At 38.0% G+C, this 14,718-nt stretch overlaps 1 pseudogene; it reads right to left on the bottom strand.

Annotated features, from left to right (window-relative positions):
* Nucleotides 1-5,445: 5,445 nt before the first annotated feature.
* LOC148149728 (uncharacterized) overlaps nt 5,446-14,718 on the bottom strand; it is a 43,087-nt pseudogene continuing 33,814 nt past the window's right edge.

The raw sequence follows: 14,718 nt of genomic DNA on the forward strand, positions 1-14,718 counted from the left end.
TGGAGTCAAATGTGAGCCATATAAGATAAGGAGGGCAGATTTCCATCCCCAAGGGATTTCAGTGAACCTGATAAATTTCTATACCAATCAGTGGTAGTTGTTATGATAGTGATTACTGAAATTAGCTATATATTCACATTTTAAAAGTTTTATTTAAGCTACATCAGCTGTTTTGGTGGCCCTTCAGCCAGTTTGCACAGCATTAGCCTAGGCTCTGGTTTGGTTCTCTGGTGACATTAACACTATGCCAGTCTCCCCTGAAATACACAGAAACAACATGGAAAGAAAGCTTTTCAATCCACCCATTCCATGTTTGTCTTTATATTCCATTTGAGCTATAAAATATGGAATAAATAAATTGTGACTGTATTAGGTAGAGTTAGTAAGATGACACCAAAATTTGAAATGTAGTAGATAGCAAAGAAGGTTACCTCAGATTACAATGGGATCTTGATCAGATGGCCAATGGGCTGAGCAGTGGCAGATGGAGTTCAATTTAGATAAATGTGAGGTGCTGCATTTTGGAAAAGCAAATCAGAGCAGGACTTATACACTTAATAGTAAGGTACTGGGGAGTGTTGCTGAACACAGAGACCTTGGAGTACAGGTTCATAGTTCCTTGAAAGTGGAGTCACAGGTAGATAGGATAGTGAATAAGGCATTTGGTATACTTTTCTTTATCGGTCAGAGCACCAAGTATTGGAGTTGGGAGGTCATGTTGCGGCTGTGCAAGACATTGGTTAGGCCACTTTTGGACTATTGCGTGCATTTTTGGTCTCCCTTCTATCAGAAGGATATTGTGGAACTTGAAAGGGTTCAGAAAAGATTTACAAGGATGTTGCGAGGGTTGGAGGATTTGAGCTACAGGGAGAGGCTGAATAAGCTGGGGCTGTTTTCCCTGAGGCATCAGAGGCTAAGAGTGACCTTACAGACCTTTATAAAATAATGAGGGGCATGGATAGGATAAATAGACAAGGTCTTTTCCATGGGACTGGGGAGTCCAGAACTAGAGGGTATAGGTTATGGTGGGAGAGGAAAAATTTAAAAGGGACCTACGGGGCAACATTATCATGCAAATGGTGGTGTGTGTATGGAATGAACTGCCAGAGAAAGTGATGGAGGCTGGTACAATTGCAACATTTAAAAGGCATCTGGATGTGTATGTGAATAGGAAGGGTTTAGAGAGATATGGGCCAAGTGCTGGCAAATGGGACTAGATTAGGTTAGGATATCTAATCAGCGTGGATGAGTTGGACTGAAGGGTCTGTTTCCGTGCTGTACATCTTTATGACTCCAAGAGAATAAAAGGCAAAGATGAAAAATCTAACTGCAGTGATTCTAGGGGCAGAGTGATGTCATCAACCATGACATGACATGAGTGCACAGAAAGATTATTGGCTAGGATCTTTCTAGTGTTTAAAGTAATTATAATGTCTTTAATTTCTGTTTTGGTCTTTTTTCTCTCTTTTGCTTAATAATAGTAGAACTTTGACACTGACATAAAAGGAATTACAACAAAATATAAAGAGCAGGGATTCTTCGAGTGTAAAGAGCAAGGGTATCAGAGTAATTAACTAATAAATCAAATTAAATTAAATGTAATAGTGATGGAAGGATGGCTGATGTATTGCTGCTGCAACACAGGGTGCTGTGAGGCAGATCCAGAGTGAATACACCTGTAATAAGTGTTTGTGCCTCATGGAATATCAGATTCAAGTTGAAAAGCTGGATTCCGAGCTGCAGACATTATGCCACATCCAGACGGGGGAAATTGCTGGACCCTTGGCTCCAGGAGGTGTTCACACCCCTCAGTTTAGGTATTTCAAATTCTGTTTGTGCTCGGAGACAGGAGAATATGACTGAAGCTGAAAAGCTATAGGGATGCCAGGGGATAGCATTCGAGGAACCTCAATCCCTGAAACTGTCTGACAGTAACAAGATTCTTGCAAACTGTGTGAATGAGAGTGGAGAGTACAGGAACAATGAGCAACCTGCCCACAGTACCATGGTCCAGGAAGTCATTCAAGGGAGGAGATGAAATGGGAATGTAGTAGTGATACAAGGCAATATAAATAAAGTGGACGGATACCATTATACCATGAACATGAGTCCCAAAGGCTGTATAGCCTGCCTGGTGCAAGAGCTAAGAATAATCCATCAAGGAACTTGGAATGGGAGGAGAGGAATCCAGCTGTCGCCATATTGGTTAGTACCAATGATATGATAGAACAAGAAAGGAAATTCTGCTGAAAGAATTTGAACAGATGGGACCTAAATTTAAAGGAATAATTTCCAAGGTAATTATCTCTGGATTTCTAACTGAGCCACAGAAAAGTGGCAATGGGTAAGTCAAGTCAAGGAGTTAAACAGTTGGTTAAAAATTTAATGTTAGAGGAATAACTTTTAGTTCATGGGACAGTGACATAAATACAAGTGTAAAAAGGAGCTGTTCTTGTGAGATTGGTTTTACTTGAACCAAACTGGGACTAGTCTCCTGGCAAAGCAAATAATTAGATCTGTTGAGAGGAGTTTAAACCAAATAGTGAGGGGAAGGTTCTGGAGTAGGGATAGATTGGCCTACAAAGCAAAAGGAAATGGTAGCATTGCAGGGCAGCTATTTCAATAACAATACCCAGAGTAGACAGGAAGGGAGAGAGTGTACAAACATTATAAAAGCAGCAATAGCAACAAAAGGGGGGAAATGATAAAAAGGTAAAATGAAAGGCTCTTTTCTTGAATGTATATGGTATTTGGAACAAAAGAAATGAATTACTGACTCAAATAGAGGTTAATGGACATAATCTGATAGCCATTATGGAGACGTCATTACAAGATAAAAGGTATGAACTAAATAAAAGCAACCATAAATGCTGGAAATCTGAAACAGAGACAGAGGACACTGGAGAAACTCAGCAGGGATGGCAGCATCTGTGGTGAGAGAAACATTGTTAACATTTCAAGTCTGCTATGACTCTTCTCCAAAACTCTGTCATTTGGAACTGAATAACCAGGGAGTTTTTACAAGAGCAGGCAGAAAGGCAAAGTGGTGTAGCTTTATTAGTATGGGACGGAATAAGTATGACAACAAGAAACAAGCTTTGAAAATGTATAACCCAAAAGAGTGGAGGTAAGAAATAACAAGGGAAAGAAGGCACTGGTGAGAGCAGCGTATAGATCTCTTAATAGTAGCTTTAAGATAGGTCAGAGAATAAATCAGGAAATAATGAAGAAGTGTATAAAAAAAAGCATTACTTTAGTCATGGATGGCTTTAGTTTTCATGCAGTTTGGGAAAATCAAACTGGGAGAGTTTGCTATGAGGAAGAATTCATGGGGCTGCATTTGGGAGAATTTCTTGGAACAACACGTTGTGGATCTTACCAAGGATCAGGCAATTGTGGGTTTGGAAATTTGGAGATCTTCATGCATGAATCACAGAAAGTTAGCATGCAAGTTCAATGACTAATAGGGAGGGTGAATGGAATTTCAAAGACAATTGAGTATAAAATTAGGGAAATCTTGCTAAAACTATACAAGGAACTAGTCAAACAGCATCTAAAATATTATCAACAGTTTTGGTCACTTCATCAAAGGAAAGATATATTAGCATTGAAGGCAGTCCAGACAAGGAACACTCAGTTGAAACCAGAAGAAACTGTCTTATGAGAAGAGGATGAACAGATTAGGCCTGTGCTAGTTGGAATATTGAAGAATGACAGGTGAACTTATTAAAATATGTAACATTCTTAGGGGTAGATGCACAGTGATGATTTCCCTTGTGGGACAGTGTAGGACCACAGATCATAATTTCTGAGTAAGGGGTCTCCTATTTAGACAGGAATGTAAAGGAATTTCTTCTCTTGAAAAGTAATCAGTCTGTGGAATTCTTTACTGCAGAGGGCTGTAGAGATTGGGTCATTAAGTACTTTCAAAGCTGAGATAGACAGGTTTTAATCTGTAAGGAAAACAAGGGCAGAATCATATAGGGAATCTTATAGCAACATGGCCTGTGGTGAGAAACATGACAGCATCATGTGACAAATCCAGAGGGGCCTTTCTTGACATCAGAGTCAGTTAGTGGCATTTTTTATGCAACTGCCAGATGTTGAGGTGAGATTCTCACAAGGCAGTGACATGCTGCCTATTTTGCCTCATTAGTATTCAGCTTCTTAACTTATCAAATGTGCCAAGTAAACTGGATGCCAAGAATTTCTGATTGGGAAGACAAAGGAGATACCTGATGACCTTCGCCTTCTAAAAAGGTCCTTTACATTGGACACCGGATATCAACAATTCAGGGTATAGCTCCATGGACATTGAAACCTGACATTTGCCAGCCTCTGAAATCCCTCTTGGCATATCTCCAAATAACTTACAGGATGCTTCTGCATTTCAGGCTATACCAACAATTATCATTGTGATACTGCAACATGAGCACTGTATGCTCAGGAACATGCAACTAACTCATGAACTGGACCAGGCTGCAACTCAGACTCTTCACTTACTCTCACAGCACTCACTTATTTTGAGTCTATCTAGATGCTGAAGCATCCCTGCTTTGCCTTGCCTTTTTGTAGTTTGCTCCCCCAGCCAAAGATACCAGGCACTATACTCGTAAGCTTTTGTTGGCCTGTGGAACTAACAGTAACTTTTTGCAATGACTTGGTTTTTGGATTTTTGGCACATTACTTTTTAGTATATTCATACTTATATTATGTGGAGGTGCCGGTGTTGGACTGGGGTGGACAAAGTTAGAAGTCACATGACACCAAATTAAAATACAACAGGTTCATTTGAAATTACCAGCTTTCAGAGCGCAGCCCCTTCATCATAGGTGAAGTGAGAGAAAAGACCACACAGACACAGAATTTATTGGCAGAGAGATCAAAACATCATACAACTGGTATGAGTGGAGGGTTGAATAATAAGTTTTAAATCACACAACACCAGGTTATAGTCCAACAGGTTTATTTGGAAGCACTAGCTTTCAGAGCGCTGCTCCTACATCAGGTGGTTGTGGAGTATAAGATCGTAAGACACAGAATTTATTGCAAAGGTTTACAGTCTGATGCAACTGAAATTATATATTGAAAAAAGCCTAGATTGTTTGTCAATGTCAAATAATACGTCTCTGCAGGTGACCAAGAGTGTTAGATGGTGTGAGTAAAGTGTCAACAGCTGAATAGCAAGCAAAGGGATGACCTATAATCTGATTAAATGAAGCAGAGAGATAATTACAAAAAAGACAAGGGTGGTGCTGGAAACAAGCTAAGTGACTGGAAAACCATGATCATTTGAAAAGTTGCATGCTGAGGGTCTAACCAATGTAATAAGTAATCCAAAACAGTATAAACAAATTAAGGTTGAGAGATCATAAGTTACCAAGGTGATGGTGTCAAAACAGGACAGTAAGGAAGATTTTACAGATACAGAACAGTGCGGTGGGATCACATGTAATGTGACATGAACCCAAGATCATGGTTGAGGCTGTCTTCATGGATACGGAACCTGGGTCTCAGTTTCTGATCTGTGATTCTGTTTGGTTGCGTGTTACGAAGGCAACCTTGGAGGACGCTTACCTGAAGATCGGAGGTTAAATGTCCTTGACCGCTGAAGTGTTCCCCAACTGGGAGGGAACATTCCTGCCTGGCGCGGTGTCCATTTATCCATTATCGTAACGTCTGCATGGTCTCACTAATGTACCATGCCTCAGGACACCTTGCCTGAAGTGTATGAGATAGATGACATTGGTCAAGTCATATGAGTATCAGCCATGTACATGGTGGATGGTGTTCCCATGTGTGATGGTAGTATCCATGTCAATGATCTGACACGTCTTACAGAGGTTGCCATGAAAGGGTTGTGTGCTGTTATGGTCGATGTTGTCCTGAAGGCTGAGTAGTTTGCTGCGAACAATGATCTGTTTAAGGTTTGACAGTTGTTTTAAGGTGAGAAGTGGAGACGTAAGGTTGATCTTGGCGATATGCTCATAGTCATCAATGACATGTTGAAGCTTGCAAAGAACATGGCATAGTCTCTCCGCTCCTGGGAAGGTCTGGATGACAGAGGGTTCTCTATCAGTCATCTCCTGTGTCTGTCTTCTGAGGAGGTTGTTGCAGTTTTTCGTATTGCAGTCTGTCGTATTCCACCTCATCTGAACAGATCCTGTGTGTATGTCGGGTTTGTCCATAACGGATGGCTTCTTTAATATGCAGCATCATGAGGTTAGTCATGGGGTTGCAGTAGAGTGAGGTACTGAGGTGTTCGTCCTTTATGAAGATTTGTGTCCAAGAATGAGATTGATTCTGAATGTTTCATTAACAATTCCAATGACAATTCTGTCTCTCCTGAATCCTTATTTCAAAGTCTATGGTTCCACTAATCTAGTTCACCTGCCTGCTCCTGGCCCATAACCCTCCAAACCTTTCCTATTCCTGTACTTATGCAAATATCTTTTAAACAAATATTTTTTGTCCACGTTCATCACTTCCTCAGGACGTTCATTTCACATACGAACCACCCTGTGTAAAAATAATTTGCCCCTTCCTATCTTTTTAAATCTCTCTCCTCTCACCTTAAAAATGTGCCCCATAGTCTTAAAAGCCCTCATCCTAGGGCAAAGACACCTATCATTTACCCTAGCTATACCCCTTATGATTTTATAAACTTCTATAAAGTCACCTTTCAATCTCCTACACCCCAGAGAAAAAAGTCCCAGCCTATCCAGGCTTTCTTTATAACTAAAACCTTCCATACCCGGCAATTTCCTGTCAAAGCTCTTCTGAGCCTTCTCCAGCTTTAATAATATGCTTCCTATAATTGGGCGACCAGAAATACACACAATACGCCAGAAGAGGCCTCACCAATGTCCTGTACAACCATAACATGACTTCTTAACTCCCATGCTCAAAGGACTGAGCAATGAAGACAAATGTGCTAACCATGTTTTTTAACCACCTATCTGTGAATTTGTCAAAGGTTTGACAATTTTTAACATAAATTCTTCTGTTATAAATTCTGCACATTCAAGAATTTGGTGTCCTTAAATGAAATAATTCTCAAAATTTTTGGGTTATCTTCAAATATTTCTGCATTCTTTAATGTTTAGTCTATGAATAACATGATTCACAATCAGACCCACTGAGTATAATAGCGTTTTCACTTACTCAGCTTCAGTCTTGGTATGAAATTTTGAGGTGGCAGCAAATCTATAGAACTCTAAGCTCGATGAATTTCAATTGTTTGTTCTATGGGGTCCATCTGTGACTTAGAATCTGCTTAGAAATATTATATGATCTTTTGCTATTTTTTGTTTCTCAGTGTGCTTATAAATCTTAATACTGTAAAGGTACTTTAAATCCATAAAATCTTAGTTACTTTAAATCTGTTGTCCTTTACAGTTGTATTCTTTTATTTACCAATGTTGTTTTAAATTAACTGATGTCAATCTTTCTGGACTCTACACAACAACAGTATTAAAGTATTTCTTTTATTTGCCCATCTTTTTAACTGTGTGTTTTTGTCACACTGTATTGATTACTCCAATAAATATACTAGTGGCTGCTTTGTAGTAATGTACTGCTTTATAAAATCCGTTTCTTTGTAATTCCAAATCTCTGTATTTTTATTGGGTTTTCCCACTTTTTCCAGCCAGTTTCTGATTTTTTTTAAATGATTGAAATGATGGTTACCCATGTCCTCCAGGATTTTACCAACCTCAACAGCCAAGATACAGTTTTCAAATAATGCCTTTGGTTAAATGGAGGTCTTCCTGCCATCGAGGGTCTAAAAGCCCAAGAACATTCTTCTAAAGAAGCCTTTAAATAATGTGCTATAGCTTAATATCTTGAATTTTTCTTTTGCAGATTCTTTTTCTGCTAACTTTTTCTCCAGATTTCTTTAAATTTACTTATTTTTAGCCTGAATAACTTCTGAAGCTACCCTGATTGTGTAACCTGGTCTAAATTTATTTTCTGGCCCTCCTACTGCTCATTGCAGTTATGCCTCATGAAATCTGATGACGATTATGGTGATGCTCAGAGTTAAAAATGCTATTTTACATCCCTTGTTTTCCTTTACTGGCCTTTCACTAATCATCATCAAATTATTCTGCTTCCCTTTAGGAATCTCAAAGTTTACCTCAGAGACGTCAATTGCTCCTTACAGAGTTTCCTTCACTGAGTGTTGAGTGAGTGAGAGTGAAGGGATTTTCTCTCTTATCCTAGCAGACACTCACCTTGGAGCTTCCTACCAGCTTCTGAATGAATTTTTACCTTTTGAGTCCTGAGCTTACCTTCTTGGTGTTTCCATGGCTAGCATTGCTCTCTACCAATAATTGCACTTCAGTTGTAACTAAATGTCTGGGTCCTCTTCCAATAGTAGTGCTTTTAATGTGGCAATGTAACATGCATGAAATGTTTTGTTTCCTTCTGGTAGTCTGCATTTCTTCTCACTGTGGTGGGGTCAAATCTGCACTACTGAAATCATATAGTAATTTCCCAGGATTACCAGTCCTGTACTTTGTGGTACACTTATAACGTCCTACAGCAAAGAAGACGCCCTTCAGCCCATTGAGTCTGCACTGACCTATCTACATGAATTTCATTTTCCAACACTTAGCCCAATCCCCTCTAAACCTCCTGCCTTCCAACTTAAAATTATACTCCATCATTATTGACCCCTCAACTAAGTAGAACAACCGCTTCCGAACCACCCTGTCCATGCCCCTCATAATCTTATGTATGGTATATGGTACTGAGTAATGGTAGTTTGAATAATTTGTTGCTACCAACACCTTTTCTCTTTTGTTTTGTCCAGGACCTATCTAGTGATTAATTGAAAGGATACACCATTGTTGATTGCCAACACACATCTGGAATAAAAGTGTTTCTGAAATACACTGACTTCATTTCAGCTGAATCGTTCTCTGTTTACTATATCTATCATCACCCTCTTTAACTTTTACAATACAAAACCTTTTGTTCATTAATCTCTCCTGCCCCCTATAGGATCACAGACCTTCGTCCTAGCACTTTCTACTCCTTTCCTGCTTTGAAAAACTCAGAACATTGCTACCTTCCTTCTCTTCTGGTCATTGATCTGAAACCTTTACGCTATTTCTCTCCACAGATGTTGCCTGAGGTGCTGAGTATTTCCAGCATTTTCTGCTTCTATTTCATACTATTGAGCTGCTAACGCAGCCTAAAACTATCACACAGTCAGAGAGTAATTTACTGGAGATCATTAACAAACTGAGAGAAACATGGTAGAGTTTAAAAGTAAACAAACCACAAGAAGCCGAGCAAAGTGAGCATAGCAAGAAGCTAAGAACCATAAAGTGCTTACAAGGATAGCATATGCTGCAGAATAGTAGAGCTTGAGAAGAAGCACTATCAGACCAAGGACAAGCTGCAGCATGCTGCTTTAGTTGAGAACAGGAAATACATCTTACCAGCTAAACAATATTATGTAAAGAAAGCTAGCCATGAAACACTCTAGGGATGTTCTGTTTATTTATCCAAGTCAATTGCTCACCTTCTATAGTTTAGCCATAATTTTTTTCAATTAGAGAATGGAACAAATATATTGATCTATAAACATTTTTATAATATAAATGAAGTGAGATTTATACTCTAAAATGAGTCATAAAAGAATTAGAAATTAATATGAATGTATATCTAGAGTATCATGTAGTGCAGCAATGAGCAACAATGCTTCACTTTACCAGCCAAATGGAAAAAATAAACTGAATTCAGCCTTTTGAGTCAAAAAATGTGACTATTTCAAACTTATGAGAGCCAGAAAACATAACAGTCCCAGAACACTCATCATTTCATTGAATAGCAGGACATGCTAGAGGGGCTAAGTAGCCTATTCCTGCTCCCAAGACCCTTGATAGAATATTAATACAAAGAAATTTAAAAATATTAAGAAAATAACAAATTGTTTTATGTTTCTCTTAATGTAGTTGTTATTACAAATTGCCCTTTGGTCTTATCTCAAGTGGTAATTTGCCTTTTAAATTAAATTCTTTAATGACTCTATCCCACACAAACTTCAGTTAAGTTAGTAGTGGCTTAAAGTATTAATTCATAACTAAATTACACAGTATTGAAAATAAAAATTGTTTGTGCATTGTGAGTACATCTTTAGCTAAATCATTAAAGATTTTCTGTTTCTTTTTCATTTTGAACTTTAGCTTGAAATTGTAAATGACTATACATTGATGGAAAGATAGTTTACCTATTTAGAACAGCCATTGATGGAATGCAGACTCATTTAACCTTGCATTAAAGACAATTTTATGAAATAGCTAGTAGCCCTTTAACTTTTCTCTTTTATACCTGTAGTTATAAATTCCCTTCTCCTTTGTAGCTTGTCCACTGCAGTGAATTCTCAACAATACTGAGAGGTATTGGCACATTGTGCATTCAGGGGAAAGTATAAAACAATAAATACTATGAAACATTTTATACCATTTTAGTCTTTAATTGGAATCATTTGAGTCTCTTAATAGATGCAGCATCAGAGGAAGAGGGCCTTGTGCACAGCAAAGTGCTTCTAGACCAATTCAAAGGGAATAAACAAGGTTTATTTTGCTCTGATTCTTACATGGTATGACAGGAGTGCTAAAAACACTCAGCCATAACGTAGATGCAGTACTGCTGAGGTAGGATACCCCAGTGCCTGTGTAATGTCATTTTGTTCAGCTTACTGAGCTAACTGTAACCTTGGCATTAATTATTGTGCTTTTTTTAGAATCACAACAATACTTTGTTCCCTGATTATAAACGGTTGCACAGGACAGTACAAATAAATTGTGTAACTTCATGGTTGATTTGAGAAAATGCAATCTAATGGAAGGAATGCACTAATGGTTATATAACACAACTGATTAAAAGTTTTAATTGCGTTTAGTGCAAATATCCCTTAAATGATTTCATGATATGGTTGACTTCACAAAATGTAATCAGCTGAAAGGTGTTCATTAATAGGTACTACAGCAGAGTAGATTAAAATTTATAATTGACCATCAATTTTTTTTTGTCTTCCTGGACACCTGTATCCTTCAGATTAGACTGCATCTTAACATTTAAATAAGTGTCTTTCCCAGGCTGAGTGCTGCTGTTTAATAGGCACAAATGGATAATGAATAAAATACTTGCATGCTTTGTTAGACACAAGTGAGACAGGTTTAACATTAATCAAACAAATGATAAGTACTTAAAAATATTAAATTTCAGTAGGTTTGTGTAATCATCAATTTTATACCAGAAATGGAATGAATATCGGTGGTTTTGGAGATTGTAAGAAATAAGATTTAATTGTTCATCATAATTTAATTGTTTAGTTGGAGTGGATTCAGAATCAACTTCATTTCATCACAGATGATTCTGTGTAAATCTGCCAGTGATGTATCATCGGTTATTCTTGTATTGTACATTTTCCAAGCAAAAAAGCCGTCATTAAAATTGAAAATAACTCCTTGTTCACAACCAGAAGACAAAGAAGCATCAAATCTTATTGAAATGATCAGCCTTTAAATAACGTTCAGATTTTCTATCTATTCTATGAATTGGATTCCAAATATTCATGGGATCTATTTTAAATTTTTGGGAATTGTTTCCTTCTGAGCAAATCAGAATATCAATTCCAAAACATGCTAACATCTCCTCATTTAAAAGACTGCAGCAGTTTTGTATTTGTTAATACCATCATGTCAAAACCAGAACTGTACACCACTTGCATCTTTTTCCAATTTTTAGTTTTCCTATGTGGTTATAATTAGAATTCTAAGTGCCAGCAGGGTGCATGTAAAACATTTGATTTGGTGACTGGGGAGGCTTTTCAATGGAGAGGTGTGCCATTGACTGACAGTGCTGCATCTATAAGCCAACTATTAAATGGTCTCCTGGTCCAACACAAAAACTTGGCATTCATGGCCACAACTTTCCTGCCTAATTCCATTTCCATTAGCAAAGGAATTGAAAATGTAAAGATTGCAGGGGTGTTTTTCAAACTTAAATTTCATTTGTATATTTCACATTACAGTGATTTTACTTTATCAATGCACACATCATGCATGTTTGCTGAGTCTAGTGTAGTAAATCAAGGTTTGCATTCTTGCAAGTAAATATTACCAAAATGTATTAAATATAAGTATGTACAAGGGATTAGAGACTCTTCTGGCACAGGAGTAGTGTTTCTACCTTTGAACCAGCAAGGTTAAAGTTCAGCCTGCTCCAGAGTGTGTTGTAACACATCTGAACAAGTTAATTAAAAATATCTTTGTAAGGGGTGACATGCTCTGAAACATTCCAAACTCAAGCTCCAGATTCATGTCATCTAATATCACTATGAATAGTAACTTATATCCATGGTCAGTGGCTATTCTGACAGTAAGGTTAAAATAACCCTTAATAACACAACTAGCCTTAGCCAGACAGTTAAAAATACAAGCATGTGTCATAGTTGTCATACATTGATGATTATAGGAGAATTAGGGATATCTACTTTACCGTTGAAGGAACAACATTGTGTGTGTTTTTTTTTTCCTTTCTATTGAATATCCATACTCATGTTCACGATTGTACTCACCACACTGTGGGACATAACCACACTTAAAGGCTCAGCTGGTCCTCCCTTCTTACGTATTGTAAAATAATTTGTCTAATGATAGTGGTGGTAATTGCAATGTTATGGGTGAATTCAAAGCCCTGTAAGAATTCTTCCAATTCTACATTACCCCCACACCCCCACCATACCACCATTCACACTCCCACCCAGCCCCACCACCCCACCCCCTCACTTTCTTACTTTGACAGAATGATCTCACCAGCCTCCCAACCCAAACTCTCCTCCCTCCCCCTCAGAATACCCAATAAATCAGACACTTACCACTTCATTCCTCCATTTCCCCAGACTGCAAAGCTGACAGGAACACATTCAACCTTGCACAATCATGAATTGGAGCCATGATATTCTTCTGTGCCTTTGACTTTATTTTGAAAATAAAACTTTATTGAATATTGTTTCATATTAATTAGCATTAATGGCTTGAAAATGTATTAGAACTATGAATCTATCATAGGTCTCTCCACATACCACAAACAAACAACCGGCCTTTTAGTGTGCGCCTTAACCCAACTTCAGGGCATTAAAGTTTTGCATCCCACAGAATTAAGTCATCATACTTGCCACGTTTCCCATTCCATAAAATATCCTCACATTTCTGTGCATAATATGTGTAAAAATTGTCTGATTCAAGCCTTGTAACAACAGATGGTTTTCAAGTTTCTATTTTTAAAGATATGGGGATTTTTTTTCAAAAAACTTACATTTTCCAACACTTTCCACAACCACCAGGTACCTCAATTTACTTTGCAGCCAATGACATATCTTTGAAGCACAATCATGATTGCAGAGTAGGAAATGTAGAAGTTATGGGAACTTGTAGTGTGCAAATTAAGAGAAATGTGGTAATCACAAAATAAATAATTTTTATGATGTTGGTTGAGGGACAGGTATTAGTCAAGAAACAAGAGATAACTCTGCTACTCTTCTTTGAAAAAGTACCACAGGATCTTTTACATCCACCCCAATAGTCAGGTAGATTCTTAGTTTAATAACTCAACTTAAAGACAGCATCTATTGTGCAACATTCCCCCACTACAGTGCTGGAGGACATATGCCTGTCCTTATTATGCAAGCTTGGCAGAGTCTCCACACCAATTAAAACATGAGGTCAGTACAGCTCCTATTTTAATAAGTAAAGTGAATTGTTGACAAAAACAGAAATTATTGGACAAACAGTTCTAAAGAAGGACCTGAAATGTTAACTCTGCTTTCTCTCCACAGATGCTGCCAGACCTGCTGAGCTTTTCCAGCAAGTTCTGTTTTCGTTTCTGATTTCTAACATCTGCAGTTCTTTGGGTTTTGGATGTGGATTGTTGAGTTTGATTGGTTGACATCTTTAAGATGTTACACTTATATAATTCTTTTCGTGATCTCTCTTGTCAATGTGTCAAGGTTTATTGGAACAAGATAAAGATATGTAAGTGTTTGAAGCCGCTGGTAATTATACTTTAATGGTCAGTCTAATTGATATGTTTATAGAGTTGCAGCAACATTAGTTTTTTTTTAAAAGAACGTTCTGAATGGGTGTTTTTCTCCCTTAGCAGTTCCAGTCTTTCAGTGGTTATCATATGACTTGCTGATTATGTATATAGTGGCTACTAAGTGAATGAGCATGAAAAAGGCATGATTAGCCATTGAGATGGAATGGAGTGTATGAGGGGCTGTGGGCAGGTGCTGGCAGTGATTTGGCAAAGACGGATGTAGGACCATAGTAAATACCAGGGGGCTTGTGAGGAGTGAGGCTGGAGGGCTTAACTGTTTTTATTATGACTAGGGCAAGGTCCCAGAGGAGAGAGATATTCATCTAAGCTATTACATTGGGAATAAAACAGGATCTTCTGATTTGAGAGGGGCCTTCTAACCAACTGCCCACAACACTTATCCACTGGGCACTTAGATCTGGATCTGCAGTTGATGGGTGCAACTCCATCTCACACCCACTTCCTTGGAGTGAAACCCATCTAATCTGGAGTTATTTAAACCAAAGCAGGTAAGCTGATTCTGAGAATTTCTTGAATTGAGATATTCACAACAGTCCTATATCACTCAACCTCTGGAAGAAACAAGCAAGAGAGTCTATTCCA

This window comes from Chiloscyllium plagiosum, unplaced genomic scaffold (assembly GCF_037043375.1).
Source record: "Chiloscyllium plagiosum isolate Xiang-an unplaced genomic scaffold, Cpla_swu_hap1 HiC_scaffold_6, whole genome shotgun sequence".
NCBI classification, from domain to species: domain Eukaryota; kingdom Metazoa; phylum Chordata; class Chondrichthyes; order Orectolobiformes; family Hemiscylliidae; genus Chiloscyllium; species Chiloscyllium plagiosum.